At 44.6% G+C, this 27,817-nt stretch overlaps 1 long non-coding RNA gene across 6 annotated transcripts in view; it reads right to left on the bottom strand.

Moving 5' to 3' along the window:
* The window catches only part of LOC131836442 (uncharacterized), an 81,574-nt gene that overhangs the window by 15,861 nt on the left and 37,896 nt on the right, over nucleotides 1-27,817 (bottom strand). The window contains exon 5 of one of the 6 annotated variants that reach the window (XR_009355607.1): nucleotides 27,005-27,165. The exons of 4 other annotated variants lie outside the window; for them this stretch is intronic. This is a non-coding gene — a long non-coding RNA (uncharacterized LOC131836442). Of the gene's footprint in view, nucleotides 1-14,937; nucleotides 16,906-27,004; nucleotides 27,166-27,817 lie in introns of those variants that run through there. One more of the 6 variants, XR_009355610.1, reaches the window with a different exon arrangement.

Below are 27,817 nucleotides of genomic sequence, written 5' to 3'. Positions count from 1 at the left end.
GGATCAAGCACCACATCGGGCTCTCTGCTCAGCAGGGAGCCTGCTTCCCCCATCCCCACCGCCTGCCTCTCTGCCTACTTGTGACCTCTGTCTGTCAAATAAATAAATAAAATCTTTAAAAAAAAAAAAAACAAGTTTAAAAAAGTAATAAATAAAATAAAATATTCTAAGAAGGAACAAAACTGATACTTTTTTTTTTTTTAAGATTTTATTTATTAATTTGACAGAGAGAAATCACAAGTAGACAGAGAGGCAGCCAAAGAGAGAGAGAGAGGGAAGCAGGCTCTCCACTGAGCAGAGAGCCCAATGCGGGACTCGATCCCAGGACTCTGAGATCATGACCTGAGCCGAAGGCAGCGGCTTAACCCACTGAGCCACCCAGGCGCCCCCAAAACTGATACTTTTTAAAGCAATTCAAAGTACGCCAGTGACACCGCAAGAGTAGTTTTGTTAGTGCCATTACTGGAGGTAGTGAAGTGGCCTCAGAAAAAAGAAATGCATACGCAGCCAAAACAGAGGCTCGCTACTAAACAACAAGGCCTATAAACCCCAGTGTTTCTCTCAGTTTCTGATCTTAACAAAGCTTTGGGCCTCATATTTTATAATCAAATGCTGGAGGAATGCTCTCCACTGATTGGTCTTCCCATACCTTTTCTCCCTTGTATCAGGCAGTTGTTAGAAACACATCTTCTAGGCAATTGTTTGAACCCAAAAATGCCTTAAAAGTAGATTTTCTAAGTTACGGAAATAATTTTGTTTCAGCAGTCAACAGACCTATTGTAAGTCAATATCGAATGAAAACTGGTAGGACAATGCACTTCCTAGTCTTCAGTCCTGTGCGTTCTCCACCCAGGGTACTCTGCCATTTGCTACATTTTTCATTGCAGATGTTTTTTTCTTTTCACTTACTAGTGACCAGAATGTGACCATTCTGATTTCTCAGTGTTGTATCAAAAATGTTGTAGAATTGTCTACAATATGAAGATGTTTCCTTAGTTGTTTGATTAATACTCTTTTTTTTTTAAAGATTTTTATTTATTTGACACACAGAGAAATCACAAGTAGGCAGAGAGGCAGGCAGAGAGAGAGGAGGAAGCAGGCTCCCCGCTGAGCAGAGAGCCCAATGCGGGGCTCTATCCCAGGACCTTGGGATCATGACCTGAGCCAAAGGCAGACATGTACTGGGACTTCCAGAAATCACCTTAGAGCCTGTCTCTGAACAAACACACACCTAAATCATTTACAACAATTTGGAATTTTTTTTTTTTAAGATTTTATTTATTTGACAGGCAGAGATCACAAGTAGGCAGAGAGGCAGGCAGAGAGAGGGGAGGAAGCAGGCTCCCTGCTGAGCAGAGAGCCCAATGCGGGGCTCTATCCCAGGACCTTGGGATCATGACCTGAGCCAAAGGCAAAGGCCCTAACCCGCGGAGCCACCCAGGCGCCCCTGGAACTATTTTTTAAAAGTCTGGGGGTTTCCAAGTTCTTCCTTGAAAACCTGTCAAGCATATCTCATTATGTTTGTTTCATAATCATCTTCTATAATCATTTTAAAGAGCTTATTTTTCAGTGGTTTCTTCACTATGACACCTAAAGCACTAGGTAAAATGTAGGTAAGTTGGACTTGATCAAAACTAAAAATTTGATGCTTCAGAGACAACCACCAAGAAAGTGAAAAGATAATCCACAGAATGGGAGGGAAAGTTTTGCAAATCCTCTGGATCCTAGTTTCCAGAATATATAAAGAGCTCTTTGAACTCAACAATGAAAAGAAAATTTTAAATTGGGCAAAGGATTTTTGTAAGATGTTTTATTTATTTATCTGACAGAGAGAGATCACAGGTGGGCAGAGAGGCAGGCAGAGAGAGAGGAAGGGAAGCAGGCTCCTTGCTGAGCAGAGAGCCTGATGTGGGGCTCAATCCCATGACCCCAGCCGAAGGCAGAGGCTTTAACCCACTGAGCTACCCAGGGACCCCTGGCAAAGGATTTAAATATACCTGTCTCCAAAGAAGATATATAAATGGCTGATACACACATGAAAACATATTCAACATCTTTGGTAATTAGGGAAATGCAAAGCCACAGTAAGATACCACTTATATCCACTGAGATGGCTATGATCAAAAAGATAACAGGGGCACCTGAGTGGATCAGTTGGTTAAGTGTCCGACTCATGATTTCAGCTCAGGTCTTGATCTCAGGGTCGTGAGTTCAAGCCCCAAATTGAGCTCCAGACTTAAAGAAGGCGTTGAGTTAAGTAGGACATTGAGCCTACTTAAAAAAAAAAAAAAGACAATAATAAGTGCTGTAGAGGATGTGCAGAAATCAGAACCTTTGTACATTACTAGTGAGGATTAATACATCTGTTTTGGACAACAGTTTGGCCATTTCTCAAAAAGTTCGCTATAATTATGATATGATCCAGCAATTCCAGCCCTAGGTATGAAAAAATTAAAAACAGTCACACAGGGGCACCTGGCTAGCTCAGTCTGTAGAGTGGGCAGCTCTTAATCTCTTGAGTTGTGAGTTCAAGCCCTACAATGGGGATGGAGCTAAACTTAAAAAAATTTTTTTAGGGGTGCCTTAAAAAAAAAAAGATTTGGGACGCCTGGGTGGCTCATTGGTTGGGCAGCTGCCTTCGGCTCAGGTCATGATCCCGGCTCCCTGGGATCGAGTCCCACATCGGGCTCCTTGCTCAGCAGGGAGCCTGCTTCTCCCTCTGCCTCTGCCTGCCTCTCTGCCTGTGCTCACTTGCTCTCTCTCCCTCTATCTCTGACAAGTAAATAAATAAAATCTTTAAAAAAAAAAAAAAAAAAAAAGATTTTATTTATTCATTTGACAGAGATCACAAGTAGGCAGAGAGGCAGGCAGAGAGAGAGAGAAGAGGAAGCATGTTCCCCGCCGAGCAGAGAGCCCGATGCGGGACTCGATCCCAGGACCCTGAGATCATGACCTGAGCCGAAGGCAGCGGCCCAACCCACTGAGCTACCGAGGCGCCCTAAATAAAATATTTAAAAAATATATTAAAAGTTACATTAAAAATGTACGTGAATATTTATAGCATAATTATTGATAATACCCAAAAATGGGAACAAGTGTCCATTCAACTGATGAATGTATAAACAAAATTATATACATAGTCATACAATTGAATGTTATTCAGCCATAAAAAGGAATGAAGTGCTGATACATGTTATAATGTAGCTGAATCTTATTATTATCTGATTCCATTTACATGAAATGTCCATTTACACAAAATGCCTATGAATAGCCAAATTTTTTTTTCAAGATTTTATTTATTTGTCAGAGAGCACAAGCAGGGGCAGCTGCAGGCAGAGGAAGAAGCAGGCTTCCCACTAAGCAAGGAGCCCTATGTGGGACTTAATCCAAGACCCCAGGATCATGACCTGAGCCCAAGGCAGATGCTTAACCAACTGAGCCACCCAGGTGCCCTGAAGAGGCAAATCTGTACAAACAGAAAGTAGATTAGTGGTTGCCAGGGGTTGGGGAGGGTTGAGGTTGAGAGTGCTAATGGGTATGGGGTTATCCTTTTGGAATGAAGAAAATGGTCCTGAACTAGTGATACTAGCTCCACAATCTTGTGAATATATTAAAACCCACAAAATAGTACACTTTGAAAGGGTGTATTGTGTGGCACAAGTCTGTTATGGGTTGAATCATATCTCCCAAAAAGATGTTGAAGTCCTAACCCCTAGTACCTCAGAATGGGACATTATTTGGAAATAGGCTCATGGCAAATGTAAGTGATTAAGATAGTTAATAATTATCATATTAAGTTAGGGAGGCCCTTAATCCAACTTGACTAGTGTCATTGTAGGAGAGGAGAATGCTGTGTGAAGACATAGAGGAAAGATGGACCTGTGAAGATGGAGGCAGAGACAGGCATTATGAGTTACAGAGGCCAAGGAATGCCTGGCCTTACTAGAAGCTTGAAGAAGCAAGGAAGGATCCTCCCCTAGAGGCTTTGGAGGAAGCATGGCTCTGCCAACGCCTTGATTTTGGGTTCTAGCCTTCAGAACTGTGGAAGAATAACATTCTGTTGTTTTTCTTATTATCTATAGTGTCACTTTCCAGTGTTTCAGTTATGCAGGTCAACAAGGGTCCAGCAGCAGATGATCTTCCTAATCATAAGATTGACAGGAGCCTGACGATGTGTCGTAACACCTGTGTTATTGACCATGTCACTTCATCCCATCAAACAGGCGTTTTATCATCTCATGTCATGACAAGAAGATGAAGTTCAGTACAATTAGATATTTTGAAAGAGACCACATCTGCATAATTTTTATTATGGTATATCATTATGATTGTTCTAGTTTACTATTATTGTTAATCTCTTGCTGTGCCTAATTTATAAGTTAACTTTATCATAAATATATGTATATAGGAAATATAATACAGATATATATATAATATATGTGTGTAGGAAAAAGGATAGTATCTGTAGTATCCACGGTCTTAGGCATTGACTAGGAGTCTTGGAACTTATCCCCCACAGATAAGGGGGAACTATTGTCAGTGATATTTTGTTACAGTAGCACTAGAAAACTCATACAGATTTATATCTGAATGTTTTCTTTTAAGATTTGATTTATTTGACAGAGTTTGCAAGTAGGCAGAGAGGCAGGCAGAGGGGGAGAGGCAGAGGGGGAGAGGGGGAAGCAGGCTCCCTGCTGAGCAGAGAGCCTGATGGGGGACTCGATTCCCAGGACCCTGAGATCATGACCTGAGCTGAACGCAGAGGTTTAACCCACAGAGCCACCCAGGGCCCCTATTCTTCAAGTTTAAAAACAGTCAAGTGGATGGAGCTAGAGTGTATTATGCTAAGCAAAATAAGAGACAAATATCATGACTTCACTCATGTGGAATTTAAGAAATAAAACAGATGAACATAGGGAGATGGAAATAAAACATAAGAAGAGACTCTTAACTAGAGAGAATAAACAGGGTTGCTGGAGGGGAGAGAGGTAGGGGTTTGGCTAAGTGAGCAATGGGTATTAAGTAGGGTACCTGTTGTGTTAAGGAGTGGGTGTTATATATAAGTGATGAATTATTAAATTCTGAAACCAGTATTACATATATGCTAACTAGAATTTAAGTTAAAATTTGAAGAAAAAAGGAAAATGGAGTCTTACAAAGAATTTAAGAGACTAGGCTAACTTGGCATATAGTAGTTGCTCAATATATAAAGAGAATTTGGTTTATTTTGAAGGGATGAAAGGGTGCTGGGAACAGTGCTTTGTGTATATCAGTTTTATTATGATAGAGTATAATTCTTAATTGCTTAAAAACCAGCAGACTAATATCTGTCTTTTTAGTTATCTTACTTAATAGTACTATTTCAATTCCCCAAACATCAGATTCTCTGTTGCTTTTCTGCCTATTGGCCGTGGTGTGGTGGTATACCCAACTGTGTGATTTTAGGAAAGATACCTTACTGAGTTTTCACTCTTCTCATATACAAAATGTTCTTCCTCCTTTTTATTTTGATAATGAGAATCAAAGCGGAGTGCATGTGAACACCCTGGGAACCCCAAGGGTAAAACATTATTCTTCCAATACCATGGATTGTAGTTATCTATCTAATTTAAGCCTTACCCCCAAAGTCTTTTTTTTTTAAAGATTTTATTTATCCATTGGACAGACAGTAGTAGCAGACACAAGTAGGCAGAGAGGCATGCAGAGAGAGAGGAAGGGAAGCAGGCTCCCTGCTGAGCAGAGAGCCCGATGCGGGGCTCGATCCTCGATCCCGGGACCCTGGGATCATGACCCGAGCCGAAGGCAGAGGCTTTAACCCCCTGAGCCACCCAGGCGCCCCACCCCCAAAGTCTTCATTAAAATTATATCAAGGCCATGTTTACATGTATGATTATAAGAATCATTGGAAAATAGTTATAAAATCCAGATCTTGGGACTCACCCTAGGACTACTACATTAGAATCATCAGAGGAGGGGCCTGAGACTAATTTTTTTTTTTAAAGATTTTATTTATTTATTTGGCAGACAGAGATCACAAGTAGGCAGAGAGGCAGGCAGAGAGAGAGGAGGAAGCAGGCTCCCCGCTGAGCAGAGAGCCCAATGCGAGGCTCGATCCCAGGTCCCTGGGATCATGACCTGAGCCGAAAGCACAGGCTTTAACCCACTGAGCCACCCAGGGGCCCCCTGAGACTAATTTTTAACTGCAGCCCTTGTGACTCATGTGGATCTCACAAACATGGGAAGTTCTTCTCTGTCAAAACCTACTTACGGGAGCGCCTGGGTGGCTCAGAGGGTTAAGCCTTTGCCTTCAGCTCAGGTCATGATCTCAGGGTCCTGGGATCAAGTCCCCCATCAGGCTCTCTGCTCAGCGGGGAGCCTGCTTCCCCCTCTCTCTGCCTGCCTCTCTGCCTATTTGTGATCTCTCTCTCTGTGTCAAATAAATAAATAAAATCTTTAAAAAAAAAAAAAAAAAAGAACACTTGGCCAATATACTCCCAAACTGTCAAGGTCATCAAAAGCAAGGAAAATCTGAAACACTAACAACCAAGAAGAACCTAAGAAGACACGACTAAATGTAATGTGACATTCTGGATGGGATCTCAGAACAGAAGAAGGGCTGGGGCGCCTGGGTGGCTCAGTGGGTTAAAGCCTGTGCCTTTGGCTCAGGTCATGATCCCAGGGTCCTGGGATCGAGCCCCGCATCAAGCCCTGCATCGGGCTCTCTGCCCAGCAGGGAGCCTGCTTCCTCCCCTCTCTCTCTACCTGCCTTTCTGCCTACTTGTGATCTCTGTCTGTCAAATAAAATAAATAAAATCTTTAAAAACAAAAACAAAAAAACAAACCAAAAACAACAGAAGAAGGGTATTAGGTAAAAACTAAGGAAATTCAAATAAAGTATGTGTTGGGCTGGCAGGAAGGGCTACCAAAGATGGCGAAAGTTCCTGCCACAAGACCTGAGCTCGGACAGGAGAACAAAGGCCCAAGCAGGAATCTGAGACCCCCGCCCCGGGCTCCTGTGGACAAATGGGATCCCGATGAGCAGGCGGGATATCCAAATAAGGGAAACTTGCCCAAAGACCCCTGAGCTTTCCCCAAGACCCCTTAAAAGCCCCCTCCTCCCTGCCTTGGGCGCGACTTCCCCCACTCTGCTTTCCAGAGTGGTGGAACCTCGCCCGAGGGTGCCCACCTCCTCCCGGTGCAACTTTCCTGGCTCCCCTTCTCCTGAGCCCTGAAACTTCGCCAGAGAGCGTTTTTAATATATCTTGCCTTGCACCCACTTTGCCTGGTGTTGTGTTTATCTCGTCGGAAAAAACTTTACATTTGGTGCCGAAACCCGGGAAGGAGATTGAGCCCCCACACAGTGGGGAGGCTCTCTCCTTTCCCTGGCCGAACTGGACCTGCCTTTCCGAACGCCACTTCCGAAGCTGTGGTGAGTTTCCCCGATTCTGCGCCTCCTTCCAGAAAGCCCTGCCCTAATCGCGGCTGCGTCAGGGTGGACCCCGCCGGTCACCAGGTGACCTCCGTGACTCCGAGAGGCTGGGAGACGTCCTAACCTCTACGGCAGTCAACACAGTTTTTCTGCAACCCAGTGGTGGACGAGGGGATGCCTTCCTCCAGCCCTCGGGTTGCCCGGCAACGAATCGTGGGGACCTCCCAATCCAAATTCGACCCTAAAACATCCCGGGGGTGTTTTAGGCCTGCTGGCCAATCTTAAAACCCTGGAACTGGACCAGGACCTGCAAAAACGACGTTACTGTACTGTCGCTTGGCCACAATACCGATTAGACAATCAGTCCCAATGGCCTCCGGAAGGCACGTTTAACTATCAGACTTTCATGGACCTAAATAACCTCGGCAGGCACCAAGGCAGATGGGCCAAGGTCCCTTATGTCCAGCTTTCTGGACTCTGCACTCTCGCCCCTTCCTCTGCTCTCACTGCTCCACCTCTCAGGTCCTCTTCGCCTGCTCCCCTCCCCCTACCCTGCCACCCACTGCTCCCAAAGACTCGGACCTCTCCTCCCTGTCTCCTCTCTCTGAACCCCCGGAGAGCTTCACCCATCCACTGACAAGAGGGCCTCTGGTTCCTCCTCCTCCTCCTCTTTACCGCGATCCTTCACCCCAAGGTCCCTTAAATTCAGGATTTCTGAACCAGCGCTCTCGTCTACCCCTCCTTCTCCCCTCCCCACTCCTATCCGAACTCCTGACAAATTTATCCGCAGTAAACGGGAAACTCCAATCAAAGTTTACTGAAGGTCAAATAGGCTCTTGTTATTTGTTAAAATCTGCTAGCAAAGAGATGACTAGAACTGCTGGTTAATTGTGTGTCTCAGAGTTTTAATGGGTCATTCTTTTTTTTTTTTTAAGATTTTATTTATTTATTTGACAGACAGAGACCACAAGTAAGCAGAGAGGCAGGCAGAGAGAGAGGAGGAAGCAGGCTCCCTGCTGAGCAGAGAACCCGATGTGGGGCTCGATCCCAGGACGCTGGGATCATGACCCGAGCCGAAGGCAGAGGCTTTAACCCACTGAGCCACCCAGGCGCCCCTTAATGGGCCATTCTTAAGGTAGCATTCAAAGTCTTTGGTAACCTTTAACAGAATGGGATAAAATACCCGAGCGCTGGTCACCAGAACTAGGTTTACGCTTTTGAAATCTTTTGGTAAACACCTTTTGTGCTTAATTGAATTCTGTTGTAACAGCCTCAGGGCTACTGTTTGAGCTAGATCCTTTCGAAAAGAATGGAAGGGGAGACTGATCACCTCCCATTAGCCAGGGATACCCAAAGGGGAGGGTGTCCAATCTGTTTGAATCTGAAGAGTGCCTGACTGCGTGAATGTGTCTGTGTGGCTCCAGCCGCACTAGGGCTTGAAAGCCCCCCGCTGAGTTAGTCTGCCCCCCAAGGGAGGTTGCTGGAGTTGAGGAAGTTTGAGTTCATGTGCCTTTCTCTCTACAGGACCTTTCCCAAATTGAGAAACGTTTGGGCTCCTTTTCGGCCAGTTCTGATAACTATATTAAAGAATTCCAGTATCTGGCCCAAGCCTATGACCTCACCTGGCGTGATTTACATGTGATCCAGACCACCACCCTCACCATAGAGGAGAGGGAACGCATCCAGGCTGCTGCCGGGAGCACGCGGATCAGGTCCAGCTCACTGATGCTGGATCCCGGGCGGTCCCAGCTGTAGAACCAGGTTGGGATTATCAGGATGGCCAAGATGGCCACTGGCGCCGCGACCGCATGGTCCAGTGTCTCATAGCCGGCATGTGGCCAGCCTCTAATAAGGCCGTTAATTACGACAAGATTAGGGATATTGTCCAGGCCCCACCATGTTTCTTAACCAGTTGACCTAACCTTTAACCCAGTACACTCGCTTGGACCCTGCCTCTCCTGCGGGGGCCACGGTACTGGCTACTCATTTTATCTCTCAATCGGCACCGGATATACAGAGAAAGTTAAAGAAGGCTGAGGAGGACCCTCAGACCCCCATTTCTGACTTGGTGAAAATGGCATTTAAGGTCTTTAATTCCCGTGAGGAGGCGGCTGAGCTTAAACGACAAGCCATATTCCAGCAAAAGGTTCAGTTGCAGACCCAAGCCTTGGTAGCAGCCCTGCGGCCGGCTCTGGGAGCCAGCAGAGAGGGGAAACCCATCGCACCCCGCCGGGGGGCCTGTTTCAAATGCAGGGCCGAGGGACATTGGGCTCACCAGTGCCTCAATCCAAAGCCGCCAACTCGGCCTTGCCCTCAATGCCATTTGATGGGCCACTGGAAATCCGACTGCCCTAACCTGGGGGTATCTTCGGTGCCTCAACGTGGGGGACCCCCCGAGACAGTAAGTCCGGCCTTTCAACTGCTTGGATTGGAGGACGACTGACGAAGCCCAGACTCAGCCACCCCTCTCACCCAGGCCGAGCCCAGGGTTACGCTCCAGGTAGCGGGTAAGTCCATCTATTTTTTGCTGGACACGGGGGCTACCTACTCTGTTCTGCCTTCCTACTCGGGACTTACTCGAACCTCACCAATTACTGTTATGGGGATCAATGGGACCTCCTCCAACCCTAGGGTGACCCTTCCCCTTACCTGTAGCCTGGATGGGTTTCCCTTCCCCCACTCGTTCCTATGATTCCTTCCTGCCTGGTCCCTCTACTGGGTAGGGACATTCTCCAGAAACTGAGGGCAACTATCTGCCTCTCCCCTTCCTCCCCTCTATCCACCTCAACCCGTCTCATCCTACACCTCTCCACTCCCTCGACCCCCGCTCCAGATGACCTACCTACTGTAGACCCTCAGCTGTGGGACACCTCGGAACCCATCATTGCTTCCCACCTTACCCCGGTTCAAGTACAGCTTAAGGATAACTCTAAGTTTCCCTCAAGCTCAGTTCCCTATTTCCTTAGCCCACCGCCAGGGCCTGAAACTATCATAGAACGGCTTTAACGTCAGGGACTCCTGATCCCCATCATTTCCCCCGTAACACCCCATCCTCCCAGTACGCAGGCCCTCAGGGGCTTATCGACTGGTACAAGACCTTAGGCTTATCAACGAGGTCGTGGTCCCCCTCCACCCAGTCGTTCCTAACCCTACTGTCTCGCATTCCCCCAAACACCTCTCACTTTACTGTACTGGAGCTAAAGGACGCTTTTTTCACCGTCCCCTTGCACCCTGATTCCTATTTTCTTTTTGCCTTCACCTGGGAGGATCCTGACACGCATGCTTCTGGACAATTAACTTGGACTGTTCTACCCCAGGGGTTCAGGGACAGCCCTCACATTTTCGGCCAGGCCTACAGACTTAACAGCAGTGCGTCCTTAAGGCCAGTACTCTACTACATATGTGGATGACCTCCTCCTCTGTAGCCCCTCCCTCTCGGTCTCCCAAGACGACACCTCCACCCTACTTAACTTTCTGGGGGCCAAGGGATATCAAGTACCCCCCTCTAAGGCCCTCAACATGACCTTAGGGCAGCCCATCACAGTCTACTCTCCTGCCGACTCACAGAGCTCCTTAGCCACCGATACCTGGCCCATCTGACCCTCGTCTCCAGCTATTCCATCTGCTATTCCTAGAAAACCTGCATCTCTCTCTCTCTCTACCTCCCCCCCCCCCCCCCCCGCTTAAACCCTGCAACTTTACTGCCTATACCCTTGCCAGATAAGGGGTGGATCTACATCCAGGACAGGATTGCCCTGCCAGGCAATCTGGTGTACACCTTGATTACTGACATCCACCAATCCCTCCATAGTGGCCCATAGGCTCTCCACTAATTTCTTCAGCCATTGTTCTATCACCCTTCCTTATCTAAGGTAATCGAAGTTGTCCACAGGGCTTGCAAAACCTGTTCCGCCGTGAATTCACAAGGAGGAATCCACAGACCAGGGCCTAACCAACAGCTCCGAGGTCATCAGCCGGGGGAAGACTGACAACTGGACTTCACTCCCATGCCTCGCCATAAAATACATTCACAGGCTGGATCGAAGCATACCTCATGGCCCAGGAAACAGCGGACGTAGTGGCTACATCGAGCGCATCATCCCGAGGTTGGGATTGCCGCGGACCCTCCAGTCGGACAACGGACCTGCCTTCATCTCCAGTGTAACCCAACAGGTAGCTGAGAGCCTCAACATAACCTGGAAACTTCACATCCCATACCACCCACAGTCATCAGTAAGGTAGAAAAGGCCAACGGGCTGCTCAAAGCCCAACTCACCAAACCCACCCTAGAAACCCATCTTTCCTAGCCTACACTTCTGCCTATGGCTCTCAACAGACTCCTGGCTACGCCCCGTGGGTCTTCGGGCTTAAGCCCATTTGAATTACTATACGGCCGGCCCTTAGAAATCATAGCCCTCCAGCCATTTCCCCGCCTCTTTTATCCTATCTACCTTACCTCACTCTACGTCCTGGTGATACCCCTCCCTATTGACTGGCCACTCCCCAACTTCAGGGCCACAAATAATACGGTCCATATGGGCCCCATGGGGGAAACATACATATTATTAATGTGTCCTCCCCCCTTACCACCGCAGCTGCCATATCACTAATTCCTCCCTCCTGTACTGTACTCCCTTGGAAATATTTCTCTTGTGCCCTCAGGGAATCTACCGCTGCCTAACCACTAATGACTCCCTGGGCTGTATATTCATTCTACTATTTCCTTCTACCACCATCTACTCTGAATCCCAGCTGCTGTCCATCCTATTTCCCCAACACCATGGAGGAAGGGCTGCCTTCCTCCCATTCATAACAGGGGCAGGAATAGCCACAGGGGTGGCAACTGGAACAGCGGGGATAGGAACCTCCATAGACTTTTATTACAAACTCTCCCAAGCTCTGAATGATGATATGGAACAGGTTGCTGACTCCCTCACAGCCCTACAGATGCAAGTCACCAGCCCGACAGCCTTAGCTCTACAGAACCGACGGGCCTTAGACCTTCTGACCACCGAAAAAGGGGGGACCTGCCTATTATTAAATGAAGAATGTTGTTACTTTGTTAACCAATCATATAGTTACCTCCAGGATCAAAGAACTCAGGGATCGGATCCAAGCACGGTGGCGAGACACGTCCTCCTGGGGCTTGGACCCCTACAACTGAGTAACGTGGCTGCTCCCTCTGGCGGGACCTGTATGCATAATCCTCCTTCTAATCTCAGTTGCTCCCTGTCTTTTCCAGTACTTGCAGGGTCGCCTACAAGAACTTGCCCGAATATCCGTCAATCAACTCCTCCTCCAGCCCTACTCTCGCCTGCCCACTTCCGACTACCCCTATGACGACGCCCCCTGTCAGCAGGAAGTAGCCAGAACCCAGTCCACGCCCCTGACAACATTATATTAAGCAAAAGGTCGGAATGTTGGGCTGGCAGGAAGGGGGCTACCAAAGATGGCGAAAGTTCCCGCCACAAGACCTGAGCTCGGACAGGAGAACAAAGGCCCAAGCAGGAATCTGAGACCCCCGCCCCGGGCTCCAGTGGACAAATGGGATCCCGATGAGCAGGCGGGATATCCAAATAAGGGAAACTTGCCCAAAGACCCCTGAGCTTTCCCCAAGACCCCTTAAAAGCCCCCTCCTCCCTGCCTTGGGCGCGACTTCCGCCACTCTGCTTTCCAGAGTGGCGGAACCTCGCCCGAGGGTGCCCACCTCCTCCCGGTGCAACTTTCCTGGCTCCCCTTCTCCTGAGCCCTGAAACTTCGCCGGAGAGCGTTTTTAATAAATCTTGCCTTGCACCCACTTTGCCTGGTGTTGTGTTTATCTCGCCGGAAAAAACTTTACAGTATGAACTTTAGTTAATAAAGTATATAAATATATATATATATATATTTTTAAATGTCTTGCTCTTTTTTTTTTTTAAGATTTTATTTATGTACTTGACAAAGATCACAAGTAGGCAGAGAGGCAGGCAGAGAGAGAGGGAGGAAGCAGGCTCCCTGCTGAGCAGAGAGCCCAATGCAGGGCTCAATCCCAGGACCCTGAGATCATGACCTGAGCTGAAGGCAGAGGCTTAACCCACTGAGCCACCCAGGTATCCCAGCTCTATCCTATCTTAACAACTTTTCTGTAACTCTACTATTCTAAATTTAAAAGTTTATTTTTTTTTTAAGATTTTTTTTTTTTTTATTAGACAGAGATCACAAGTAGGCAGAGAGGCAGGCAGAGAGAGAGGAGGAAGCAGGCTCCCTGCTGAGCAGAGAGCCCAATGCAGGGCTCAATCCCAGGACCCTGGGATCATGACCTGAGCCGAAGGCAGAGGCTTTAACCCACTGAGCCACCCAGGCGCCCCTAAAAGTTTATTTAAGAAGAAAAAAACTGACTCAGAGTGTCAGGGGTAAGTTCCCAATAATTTGCATTTTTAACTAGAACTTGTTTCTTTCCTTTTTTTTTTTTTTAAGATTTTATTTATTTATTTGACAGAGATCACAAGTAGGCAGAGAGAGAGAGAGAGAGGAAGGGAAGCGGGCTCCCCGCCGAGCAGAAAGCGTGATGCGGGGCTCAATCGCAGGACCCTGAGATCATGACCTGAGCCGAAAGCAGAGGCTTTAACCCACTGAGCCACTCAGGCGCCCCTAGCACTTGTTTCTTGCAAGTGCCACCCTAGCTAAGGTCGGTTCCCAGTCTGGCCTTCAGCTTAAAGCAGAATACCTGTGAGGCCACATGACCACGGCCTGCAGTAAGTTTGCTGATTAACACTGTGACACGTATTTGCAAAGTAGGTCACCTACTTTGTTTACCTGTTCACCTGTGGTTTTAGGTATTAGTCAGAAGAGCCAGGTAACTCTGTCCTTGGTCACTAGCAGGAAAAGGTGTGGTGGAATAGAAAAGTAGGCACCTGGCTTCCATTTTGAGAGTAACACCCATCTTAATGAGTGTCAAAACACCTTAGTCACTTCCATTTTATTCATGCTGCTCCGTTTCCATGTCCCACTTCCTTGGGCTCCATCCCAGGTGAAAGAAATTAAGTGCCAAGCTCTACCCCACCATATGAGTTGGTGAAGACGGACCTTTGTTTCCAGTAGTCATTTCTTTAGTCTTTATCCTCAAACAAATCACATCCCAAATGCTTTCTCTCATTCCCGCACCCAGATAACAACAGTGCCTCTTGCAGGCGAAAAGACCATTGCGTTGAATGGGATACTGTAGAGCTTAGGTAAGCAGTCATAAAGTTCTAGGTATAACAGCTAATGATCCCTAGAATTTATGCTACTTTATTAAAAACTCAGTATCCAGGAGGAGAAACCTGGCAAGAAGAACAGAGCAGATCTCAGACCTAGTAGCACAAAGAACACTGCTGGGACTTAGTTCTTTTGTCCTTGGAAAACATATAATCATTGTAAAGTTTTTTCCGGCGAGATAAACACAACACCAGGCAAAGTGGGTGCAAGGCAGGATTTATTAAAAACGCTCTCCAGCGAAGTTTCAGGGCTCAGAAGAAGGGGAGCCAGGAAAGTTGCGCCGGGAGGAGGTGGGCACCCTCGGGCGAGGTTCCGCCACTCTGGAAAGCAGAGTGGCGGAAGTCGCGCCCAAGGCAGGGAGGAGGGGGCTTTTAAGGGGTCTTGGGGAAAGCTCAGGGGTCTTTGGGCAAGTTTCCCTTATTTGGATATCCCGCCTGCTCATCGGGATCCCATTTGTCCACTGGAGCCCGGGGCGGGGGTCTCAGATTCCTGCTTGGGCCTTTGTTCTCCTGTCCGAGCTCAGGTCTTGTGGCGGGAACTTTCGCCATCTTTGGTAGCCCTTCCTGCCAGCCCAACAATCCTCAATGTCAGGTCACGGAGTTTTTTTCATTACATGGTCTTTACCACATGGGTCTGTGTGTGTGTATGGCCATGGCTACATTTCTTCCCTTATCAGGAGAATGATGACGATTTTTCTTTCTACCATACTCTCTTCTCTGAGGACAAGGAAAGCATACATCCTTCTCTTCGGTGTTCATACTCCACACTGTTGCTGTGTGATTTCTATATGTCCTTTATGTTCCCCGCCGCAGTATTGCTCAGAACCCCCGCACACATGCGCCTCTTCATCTTTGCACAAGCACTTTTTTTTTTTAAAGGATTTTATTTATTTACTTGAGAGAGAGACAGTGAGAGAGAGCATGAATGAGGAGAAGGTCAGAGAGAGAAGCAGACTCCCCATGGAGCTGGGAGTCCCATGCGGGACTCGATCCCGGGACTCCAGGATCATGACCTGAGCTGAAGGCAGTCGTCCAACCAACTGAGCCACCCAGGCGTCCCTGCACAAGAACTTCTATTCCTCACTGAGCTTTCCTCCCCTTTGTTCACTCTGTTCTGTTCAGAGTCTAGAAACCAGAGACCTGGTTTCACAATTGATTCATGGGGACCTTGAGTGAATTAAGAATTACTGTATCTGCAAAAATCAATGCCCTTGAACTCAGAAAACAACCACAACAAAAACATAAGCACCTATTGTGCGCGATGCACCCTGTGACTGAATATAAGGAAGTACCAGCAAAGAAAAGGAACTGGATTCTAGCACCCATGGATCTGGATTCTAATTCAAGATCTGCCACTGACTAATTCTGTTAGCTTGGGCAAGTCAGACTCCTGGGCCGCAGTTTCTTCTCTGCAGAACAGTTAAGTGTAAACCAACAACAACAACAAAAAACCAGTGTAGTGTGACCACGTATCCCAGTTTGCTTAGGAGTCCCCGTTTCAGCACTGAAAGTTCTATGTCCCAGCAAGCTTTTCAGTACCAGGTAAACCAGCATGGTTCATTACTCTCTCAGAAGGCTTTCTGAGATCCTTTCTAATTCTGATACTTCTGGGTCTAAGGCTCAGAAATGCTATCAATGCCCTTCTGAGACAGGGAGGATAGAGGCTGTATGCAAAGAACTTGAAAGACTTCCTGCCTCCTGACCTGTGACTCACAGAGGATGCTGCAAGGCCTCATTCCTAACATCTCAGGGAAAAGAGATCAGCTGAGAATAGTACACTCAGGCAAAAGACATTCTTGGGTTTAACAGTGGGAAAGAAATTAAAAAACAATTCACTAATGAGAGGAATTTGTAGCAAATGTTGAGGCTGCCAGCATTCTTGCGAGTAAGCCAATGACCTTTTAAGCTACATCCACAACTGACCAGCTCCTTGGCCATCATCCCAACAAGGGCTCCTTTCCCAGTTTAGACTGTATGCAAAACTGGCTTGGCAGTGAGTCTTTCAGCAACCTCAGATACGCATTTGTTCCAGCATAAGAAAAGCTTTTTAAATTTTAAAACAAAACAGAGCAAGCGCCTGCTGTTGCTGACCCTGACAGTCCATTGTGTTAGTTTCATGACTTTCAAGAAAAGGATCCTTGGATGACTTGAATCAAGAGGGGAGACAGCTAGACTCGGTCTTCCGTGGATGTGCCGCCTTGTGAGGGACCACAGAGGCTGCCAGCTGGCCCAGAGCTGACCCTGGAAAGAGATACAGCCTGCTACACATTCATATTTAATTTAAAGCAAACTTCATAACCACCTTATACATCTTCTTTGTGCCTGATTTAGTTTTGGCTATGATCAACTCCTATTTTGATCTCACCTCATAGAATAAATTTGGCCCAACTTCCTTCTCAGTTGTTCCCTCTTAAACTAGCTGGATCCAAAACAGCCACCACTATTGAGTGGTGAGAGAATGTTCACGGAGAAAGTCAAAAGAGCTAAATTCACACAAACTATTTAAGGAACCATGTAACAAGTGAAGGAACTTCTCCAGCCCAGCAAATTAAGACAGTAGTCATGTAAAGTCTCTTTACTTACCCTTAACTAATCAAAAAGCAGAGTAAAAATCAAGTTAAACTTATGCAGCCATCAAAAGAAATGAAATCTTGCCATTTGCAACAACATGGATGGAACTAGAGCGTATCATGCTTAGCGAAATAAGTCAAGCAGAGAAAGACAACTATCATATGATCTCCCTGATATGAGGAAGTGGTGATACAACATGGAGGCTTAAGTGGGTAGAAGAAGAATAAATGAAACAAGATGGGATTGGGAGGGAGACAAACCATAAGTGACTCTTAATCTCACAAAACAAACTGAGGGTTGCCGGGGGGAGGGGGTTTGGGAGAAGGGGGTGGGATTATGGACATTGGGGAGGGTATGTGATTTGGTGAGTGCTGTGAAGTGTGTAAACCTGGTGATTCACAGACCTGTACCCCTGGGGATAAAAATATATGTTTATAAAAAATAAAAAATTAAAAAAAAAAAATCAAGTTAAACTTGTTCAAATATACAGTAAAATCAGATTAAACTGGTCTAAGAAGTATGTGCCAAATGGTAATATTTCCCCCTCCTCCTCCCTTTCTGTGAGCTCTACTTTAGTAGAATCTAAGGCTATTAACAAAGCCTTAGGAAACTTTTAGTCACAAGTTCGTTAACAAGAGCTAATTATCTGGGGATTAATTATGACTCAAACGAAGGTTCCTGTTTACATGTAACCAAGATAGTAGTAAAGGGATCTAGTATCATGAACATTTTCAGAAGATATTTTTGGTGATACATGGTCAACAGGAGTGAAACTGGCCAAATGAGAAGACCCTAGGCATGTGACTTTAAATTCTTTCATTTGAAAAGTATTATATGTTACCCAATCAACTATGAAGAAATTAAAAGATATGTGTTGGTTTGCTTTATTTTTAAAGATTTTTATGTGTTTATTTGTCAGAGAGAGAGAGAGAGAGAGAGAGCGTGAACACAGGCAGGGGAAGCGGGAGGCAGAGGAAGAAGCAGGCTGCCTGCTGAGCAAGAAGCCTGATGTGGGACTCAATCCTAGAACCCTGGGATCATGACCTGAGGAGAAGGCAGCTGCTTAACCAACTGAGCCACCCAGGCATCATTAAAGTTATGTATTTTAAACTGATCTCTGAAACTTGGTCATTAGGGGTTCTGTTTGAGGGGCTGCCTAGCCAACTCAGTGAATAGATCATACCACTCGTTCAAGCCCCGCCTCCTGTGTCAAGTTTCCAAGGAAGAAAGAGAAAGATGAAAGAAAAAGAAAGGAAGGAAGGAAGGAAGAGTTACTTGTAGGGGTTCTGTTTACACCTTCCTCCTCTGAAAGCAGTTCTGGTTTCCTGAAGTCCTTCATCCTCTGGGTAATTTGTACTCACTGCTTTCATCTCCCTACAAATCTAATGCAAAATTAAGACACCATTCAGCAAGGAGGAGAAGAGAATAGATTTGTGGCCACATTAAGTTTTCCTGCCCAGAATGTAATACCACCTTGCATTTTGGGCAGAACTAGTCTAATGTGGACATGAAAGGATGATGGGGGCTGGGGGCTGGGGGGTGGAGGTCTATCCTGACCAGGAAAATGGCATTTGCACTAAGTGTTCTGAGCCCAGATGTTCTAGGTGACGGCAAGTGGCATTCATGATGCAACCAAAAACCACCGAGCTCCAGCTCTGGTACCAAAGAATATAAAATGCAGTGGAGTGATCTCCATTTTGCCTCCCAAATGGGGACACATTCTTCAATGCATTCCCAATTTTTCCAGGAAAAGTTGGGAGTTTTGTGTCCTTTTTTCAGGTCAGTGATTTAGCCTGTTTGGTCTGAAACTCTTGCTGTAAAATCCCGTTTGCTCTGGCGACTATATTTCTGGTTGCCCTTGAAAGCTGCAGCAATAGGTCCATATAAAGGGGAAGTTTAGCAGTTAAGCAGAAATAATTAGAGAATTCTACAGATCATTGCGTCCTTGCCATTTCTAAGGACAAGCATAAATGAAATAAGACTTTTAAAAGATTTTGTTTTTTTTCTTTAGTAAGTACTATGACTAAGAAAGGATTTTTCCTTCTCGAGTAACTGAGCTCTTTATTCCCTGAAAAGAGCCCTATAAGGAGAATGAGAAAAGACTGGGTCTCCTCCAGCAGTTCCTTCTGGTCCTAAGATGCAGACTGTGAATTTTTATTATAAAGAAATAAGTTTAGTAGTTAATCTCGGCTTTCCAGCCCCAGAACCTAGTGATGTTGATGCCCACAAAGAACTGGTTTGCCATTTATAAACTTTTTCTTCTTATTATTTTTTTTAACCAATCACCAACACTCCTTTGTTTCAAAAGGCTTGAAGATATTGTAAAAGATAAGGACCTGGAGAACAAATATCCTTCTCGTGAAACTGGTTTTCTTGTCTTTTTTTTTTTTTGAGAGGGAAGTAGCAGAGGGAGAGGGAGAAGCAAGTTTCCCAGTGAGCAAAGACCCTGTAGCAGGAACTCGATCCCAGGACTCTGGGATCATGACCTGAGCTGAAGGCATACCCTTAACCAACTGAACGATCCAGGCTTCCCTCTGACTCTTTTGAAAAAAAAATTTTTTGCATTTTAAATTTAAGTATAATTAATTTATGCTGTGATATTAGTTTCAGGTGTAAAATTAATGATTCAACAATTCTATATATTTCTCAGTGTCATCAAGAGAAATGTACTCTTGGGTGTCTGGCTGGCTCAGTCAGTGGCACGCGCATGCGACTCTTGGACTTAGGGTTCTAAATTCAAGCCCCACGATGGGTGTAGAGATTACTTAAAAATAAAATCTTGGGGCACCTGGGTGGCTTAGATGATTAAGAATCCAGCTCTAGATCTCAGGTCAAGTCTTGAACTCAGGGCCATGAGTTCACACTGGGTGTGAAGCCTACTTTAAAAAAACAAAAACAAAAAATCTTAAAAGGGTACCTGACTGGGTCTTTCGGAGGAACCTGTGGCGCTTCATCCTGGAGTCTTGAGTTTGAGCCCCACAGTGAGTATAGAGATTACTTAAATAAGTAAACTTAAAAAAAAAAAAAGGACAATTACCTTACCTATTTCACCCACCCTCCTACCCCTCCTCTCCTCTGGTAACCACCACAAACAATATTTGTTCCCTATATTTAAAAGTCTGGTTTTTTTTTTTTTTTTGTCTTTTTGTTTGTCTTGTTTCTTAAATCCCACAAATGAAGGAAATCATATGGTGTTGCTTTCTCTAACTTATTTTGCTTAGCATTAGACTCTCTAGCTCCATCCATATTACCACAAATGGCAAGATCTTATTATTTTTTATGACTGACTGTGTGTGTGTGTACCACTTCTTTATCCATGCATCTTTATCCATTCATCTATCCATTCATCCATTCATTCATCCCAATACTTAGGTTGCTTCGATATCTTGGTAATTATAAATAATCCTGCAATAAGCATAGGGGTGCATATATCTTTTTGAAATAGTGTATTTGTTGAATAAATACCCAATAGTAGAATTACTGTTATCATATGGTACTTCTATTTTAAAAATTTGGAGGAAACTCCATACTGTTTTCCACAGTGGCTGCACCAATTTACATTCCCATCAACAGCGCACAGGTGTTCCTTTTTTCCATACCTCACCAACACTTATTTCTTGTCTTTTTATTTTAACCATTCAGACAGGTGTGAGGTGCTATCTCATTGTGGTTCTGAATTGTGTTTCCCTCATGATAAGTGATGTTGAGCATCTTTTCATGGGTCTCTTAGCCATCTTTGGAAAAATGTCTATTCATATCCTCTGCCCATTTTTTAACTTGAGAGAGAGAGAGAGTGTGCATGCCAGTGAACTGGGGAAAGGGTGGAGGGAGAGGAAGTGAGAGAGAATCTCAAGCAGTTTCCTACACTGGGCACAGAGCCTGACACACGGAGCTCTATTTTATGACCCTGAGCTCATGACCTGAGCTGAAATCAAAAGTCGGCTGCTTAACTGACTGAGCCATACAGGCTCCCCTGCCCATTTTTAATTGGATTATTTGGTTTTTCGTGCTGGGTTGTATAAATCTTTATCTATGTTGGATACTAACCCTGTACTAAATATGTCACTTGCAAATATCTTCTCCCATTCAGTAGGTTGCCATGTTGTTTTGTTGATCATTTCCTTTGCTGTGCAGAAGCTTTTTATTTTGGTATAGTTCCAGTAGTTTAATTTTGCTATTGTTACCCTTCTCTCAGGAGACCTACCTACAAAAATATTTCCACAGGGCGCCTGGGTGGCTCAGTGGGTTAAGCCACTGCCTTCGGCTCAGGTCATGATCTCAGGGTCCTGGGATCGAGTCCCGCATCGGGCTCTCTGCTCCGCAGGGAGCCTGCTTCCCTCTCTCTCTCTGCCTGCCTCTCCATCTACTTGTGGTTTCTCTCTGTCAAATAAATAAATAAAATCTTAAAAAAAAAAAACAAACCAAAAAATATTTCCACAGTTGCTGTCAAAAAATTACTTCCGATGTTTTCTTCTAAGATTTTTATGGTTCAGGTCTCACATTTGGGTCTTCAATGCATTCGAATTTACTTTTGTATATGGTGTAAGAAAATGGTCCGGTTTCATTCCTTTGCGTGCTGCTGTCCAGTTTCCCCAACACCATTTGTTGAAGAGACTGTCTTTTCACCATCGCAGAGTCTTGCCTCCTTTATCATAGATTAATTGATCATATAAGTGTGTGTTTATTTCTGGGCTCTTTGTTCTGTTCTGTTGGTTTATGTGTCTGTTTTTGTGTCAGTACCATACTGTTTTGATTTGTAAACTCCTCCTGAAGGAGGGAGTGATGGTGGCCAAGAAGGATATCAACATGCCAAGGCACCCCAAGCTGTCAGACAAGAACATCCCAACTTGCATGTCATGAGGGTCATGTAGTTTCTCAGGTCAAGAGGCTACTGAAGGAAGAGTTTGCCTGGAGTCATTTCTACTGATACATTACCAACAAAAGTAGCAAGTATTTCCATGATTACCACCATCTACCCCTGGGATCAAGCCTGCCACCTGGTGTCCCCGCCATCCTTAGACTAGTGGGCCTGCTGAAAGGTCTGGAAGGCAAGTGGCTTGCACGATTCAACCGCAGGAAGCTATAGAGACAGCTATAGACAAATTGCTGGGTCAAATTGCTGATTCAGCAACTAAATTCCCCTTTAGAGGCAATATGGTAATGAGCTTGAACAAACCAGCTTAGGTTGAAGAGGATTGGTTATGCTGAATATATCTATAGCCAGAAAAAAATTTTTTTGAAAGTTTATCTTGAACTAAAGTACTTAGGTTCATTTATCTAGTTGTTCAAACCTTTAAACTCTCTTTGTTTTTGTAGATTATTTATTGGCAGATCTCATTTGCACGTTAGATGGTGAGAAATTTTTTTTTTAAAGATTTTATTTATTGGGATGCCTGGGTGGCCCAGTCAGTTAAGCAGCTGCCTTCGGCTCAGGTGATGATCCCAGAGTCATGGGATCGAGTCCCATATTGGGCTCCTTGCTCTTCGGGGAGACTGCTTCTCCCTCTGCCTCTGTCTGCCACTCTGCCTTCCTGTACTCTATCTCTCTGACAAATAAATAAAATCTTAAAAAAAAAAAGATATTATTTATGTACTAGATAGACAGAGAGGCAGGCAGAGAGAAGGAGGGGAAGCAGGCTCCCCGCTGAGCGGAGAGCCCAACGTGGGGCTTGATCTCAAGACCCTGGGATCCTGACCTGAGCCGAAGGCAGAGGCTTTAACCCACTGAAATGTTTGACTTGCTTGTCAGGACAGGGGTCCTGGCTTAGTGACCAGTGAGGCCATATATCTAATTGGCACTCCCTACATTTTTTGATGATTATAATAGCCAGTGCCTTTTCTCCATTCTCTGTACTTGTCCTGCATTTTTGTATTTATTGGATGCAAGCTTAATATTAGAACCCTTACTGGTAGGTACAATAATTCTACTTTTAGGAATCTGTCATAAGGACTTATTAAAAACAATAAGAAAACATACACAATGATTTATTTGAATAAGTATTTATAATAGCCTGAACATTTTGGAATAAACTCAAATATCCAATAGGATCATGGGTAAGGAAATGATGGTATAAATACTATAGAAAAATAAACTTTAAAATTTATTCACATTGTATTTAAAATGATGTATTTGTGCATGTTGAGATAGATAAACAAATATAAAAATGTATAGAGTTGATCTTTATTATATAAAAAATGCAAAGCAAAAATCTGGAAAGAAATAGAATATGATATTAATAGATTAGGTAGAAAGCAAGGTATATCTTACATTTTTTTAAGTGAAAAGAAAAATGAAAATTTATTGAAAGTTCGTATGAGTTCAACAAGTCAATGGGAACAGAACATCAAACTGAGAAAACATGCTGGAATCCAGGCAGCTCTGGAAGACCAAGAAGTAGGAAGTTATAGGGAACCTGGCTGGCTTAGTCAGTAAAGCATGCAACTCTTGACCTTAGGGTTGTAAGTTTAAGCGCCACATTGGGTGTAAGATTACTTCAAAAAAAAAGAAAAAAAGTAAGAAGCCACAGGGCCCTCCGCCATTGAACTCTACCACAGCTAGGGCAATGGAAACATCAGGGGCCATCTGTCTAGAGTAGAGTCTCAGCATGAGCATCTCTTTGCCAAGCCAAGATCATATACCTTGCTCTGGCTGCTGAAATGCTACAGTTCAAGAAGAGGGATGTGTCTCCACCTAAGCTTCCCTTGTGGAAAGCAGAGCATTGCGTCTCACCTACATGGTATACGATAAAGGATTTCAGCCACAAAGGAAGAAGGGTTGCAAATTGAATAACCAAAAACAATGACAGAAGTCTACAACATTTTTTTTCCCTTTTTCACGTTTTTAGCATTTTATAAATCATCTTCAAGGAAATTTTATTATGTGTGGAACCTGCTAAAATAAACAACTATAACTTTTTTCTTCCTCATAGCATGAAGAGTAGCAGAATAATGCCACTCCAAATATGACTGTAGGAGTTTAGGACATACCAACCCAATTTGCATAATAGATGCCAAGTATGCCTTGAAAAACTCGGTAGTAAAATTAGCTATGTCTGGCATTTTTTTGGAGAGCAAATATTTGATAATCATCTGAATTTTTTTAGTACCTGTCTTTAATTTATTTTTTTAAAAACCTGCAACAAAAAGTTATGATTTTAAACTTTGAAAACTGGTAGTTTTCATAGTCAGACATTTTATTTTGATTTTTCTTAAAGATTTTATTTATTTGACAGAGAAAGAGAGAGAAAGCACAAGGAAAGGGGAGCCGCAGAGGGAGAAGAAGAAGCAGGCTCCCCACTGGACAGGGAGCCCTATGTGGAACTCAATCCCAGGCCCCTGGGATCATGTCCTGAGCTGAAGGCAGATGCATAGCCAATAGAGCCACCGGGGTGCTCCATGATAGACATTTTACTTTATTTCATTTTATTTTATTCTTTTTATTTTTAAAGATTTTATTTGTTTATTTGACAGAGATCACAAGTAGACAGAGAGGCAGGCAGAGAGAGAGGGGGAAGCAGACTCCCTGCTGAGTCCCAATGCGGGACTCGGTCCCAGGACCCTGAGATCATGACCTGAGCCCAAGGCAGCGGCTCAACCCACTGAGCCACCCAGGCGCCCCATGATAGACATTTTAAAGTAAGGATTTTTTTAAACACACACACAAACACACACACAACAGTAACTGTCGTATAAAATCCAAGCGTTTCTGGGTTCATTGAATGCTGTTTCTCAGTGCCAGAAACAAATACTGTGGTGTGTATGGAGATGAGAGTAAACACACTGCGCTTCGTGTACCCAGGCATCTAGAAGCTGAAGCAGATTTGTGTGTCTTTTCCTTCTGAGAACATGGGACATCATCAGAGCTCTGTGAAATATAATCAGTGAGGCTCTGCTGATATTTCTGGTGAAATATGACAGAGCTATTTCCAAGAAACAGGTTTCTTTCCCTCCACACAGGAGAGAACTCTTTGCTTCCTCACTCAAGAAGTCTGAAGGAACGGCTAGCTGATAGGAAGTCTATCAAGTTACTGGAAAAATGCCTTGCCTTTGGCATTCCAGTTGCTGGCTGAAAAAAGACGGTGGAGACTTTATAAGCTGGAAGCTTTTATAATCAATCTCAGAAGTCTGGTATGCCCTGCCAGGATCACTATCTCGAGCCTGTTCCTGGTGCTCCACGCCATCTCTGCTTCCCACAAGGGAACCGAAACCTCAGCCTTTCCTCCATAGCCAGGGGGGATTTTTATCCACCACCATCTCCTCCCACTCCCCATCCTGCCCAGTCCAAGTTCCCCTTCTTCCATTTAGTCGTTGTGCTTCTCAGCTGGTCTCTCATTCTGTCAAGGGTGGTATGTAAGGTGGAGTGACCCCTTGCCAAGATCCAAATATCTGGGGAAGATAATGGTGGGTATGTCCCATATACCTAGTGAGTATGCCCCATATCACTCACTCCAGTACAGAGGAAATGTGTTTCTGGCTTCCCAAATTGGGTGTCTGAATGTATTTTCAAAATACAAAAGCACGGTTAAACGTTGATTAGAGTTCAAACTACCAGCACAAACTACATCTCACAGACGTGTGGGATATTAACTACAAGTATCCTAGAAGCAGGAAACAGAGGCCTAGCATAGTCTATGGAGCAACATCACTGTCTAGCCCGTAACCAGCTCAACACTTTGAAAACTGTAATGAGAAAAGTCTTTCTAAGTCCCAAATCTTAGGAACATAAAGCAGAGAATCACAGATCAGTGACTCCTCTATACTTGACTCTTACACAAACCTAGAATATATAGTGTGTACTTAGGTAAATGTGCTGACTTCATGAATTTCCCCCAATATGCATTTCTACCAAAAGGAGTGACTTAGATAAATTCCCAAATCTATTTAGAAAACTTGTGATAATCCCCAGTGACAACAGGGGTTTGAAACAGGCACACACATGGTAGGACTATTAACTGGTGCAACATATTAGAGGCCAATTAAGTGACACCTATTTAAATAAACAAAAATAAAGAACTATGAGCAACGTAAAAGTCCATTGCTAAGGTTCTGGTTAAAGAAGAGTAATAGGGGCACCTGGGTGGCTCAGACATTAAGCCTCTGCCTTTGGCTCGGGTCATGATCCCAGGGTCCTGGGATTGAGCACTGGGCTCCCTGCTCAGTGAGGAAGTCTGTGCCTCCCTCTCCATCTACCTCTCTTCCCTGCTCATGCTCTGTCTTGCTTTCTTTCTCTCTCAAATAAATAAATAAAATATTTAATAATAATAAAATACAAAAAAGTTTTTGAAAACATAATTGGGCTTCTTAAAGTTGAAAATCAAGAACCTCAGAGTTGAATCTGTCTTTATTAAAGTTCTGCCTTTTGATGGCAGCTTCTGAGTCCCTGTTAGTCATTCAGGCTCCCGAACCCCCGAGAAGAAACATAAGTGCATTAAGTCCCAACCTTCTGTATTTCACTAAATTCAGTGTAATCCTCATAGTTGGAAATGAGAATGTTTCCACGGTGTTTTAGAAATCACAATACAGGGGCGCCTGGGTGGCTCAGTGGGTTAAAGCCTCTGTCTTCAGCTCAGGTCATGATCCAGGGTCCTGGGATTGAGCCCCGCATCGGGCTCTCTGCTCAGCAGGGAGCCTGCTTCCTTCTCTCTCTCTGCCTGCCTCTCTGCCTACTTGTGATCTCGGTCTGTCAAATAAATAAGTAAAATCTTAAAAAAAAAAAAAAAAAAAAAAAAGAAAAGAAAAGAAATCACAACACACCCCCCCCACTACTCACACTCGTTAGTGTAGATATTTAGGTATTCACAAGGCATGGGTAACCAAGTGAGAAGATCCTTCTGGATTGCTGTTTCTTAGAGAACGGAGGACAGTTAGGTCTAAAGATGGCTCTGGCGTCTTCTGATTTCCCCATCGGCCTGCCAGCTAGCCACTGAGAGACTGAGAGAATTTAGACAATGGAGACTGGGGATTAGTGGAGAAATTTTTCCTTTTTTTTTTTTTTTTTTAAATTTATTTGACAGACAGAGATCACAAGTAGGCAGAGAGGCAGGCAGAGAGAGGGGGAAGTAGGCTCCTTGCGGAGCAGAGAGCCCGATTCGGGGCTCCATCCCAGGACCCTGAGATCATGACCTGAGCTGAAGGCAGAGGCCCAACCCACAAGCCACCCAGGCACCCCTTATCTTCTCTCTTTCTGATGCCATGACCAGGGATGGTAATAGATAAATGGAGAGAGAGAAAATAACGAAATTATCTATACTAAATCAACAGAGAGAGTGTGCTGACGAAAGGCACAGAGTTTTAAATAAAGATAGTTCTAATACTGGTTCTGCCATTTACAAGTGGTGCATAAATTAAGTCACATAAGTGCTCAGCTTCTCCTTCTATAAAATGGGAATGATGATAATATCATCATTGGTTGTCAAGTATTAAACAAGATGATACATACAGTGTCAGTAAACTTAGCCCTACAAACTCAGTTTTAAAAAGTATTATCTTAAGAGTGGTTGGGTAGCTCAGTCCATTAAGCGTCTGACTCTTGATCTCAGCTCAGTCTTGACCCCAGTGTCATGAGTTCAAACCCTGTGTAGGG

The sequence above is a fragment of the Mustela lutreola genome, chromosome 7, assembly GCF_030435805.1.
Source record: "Mustela lutreola isolate mMusLut2 chromosome 7, mMusLut2.pri, whole genome shotgun sequence".
Lineage (NCBI taxonomy): Eukaryota > Metazoa > Chordata > Mammalia > Carnivora > Mustelidae > Mustela > Mustela lutreola.
Note: the sequence above shows the minus strand (reverse complement) of the source record. Positions and strands in the feature narration are given on the sequence as shown.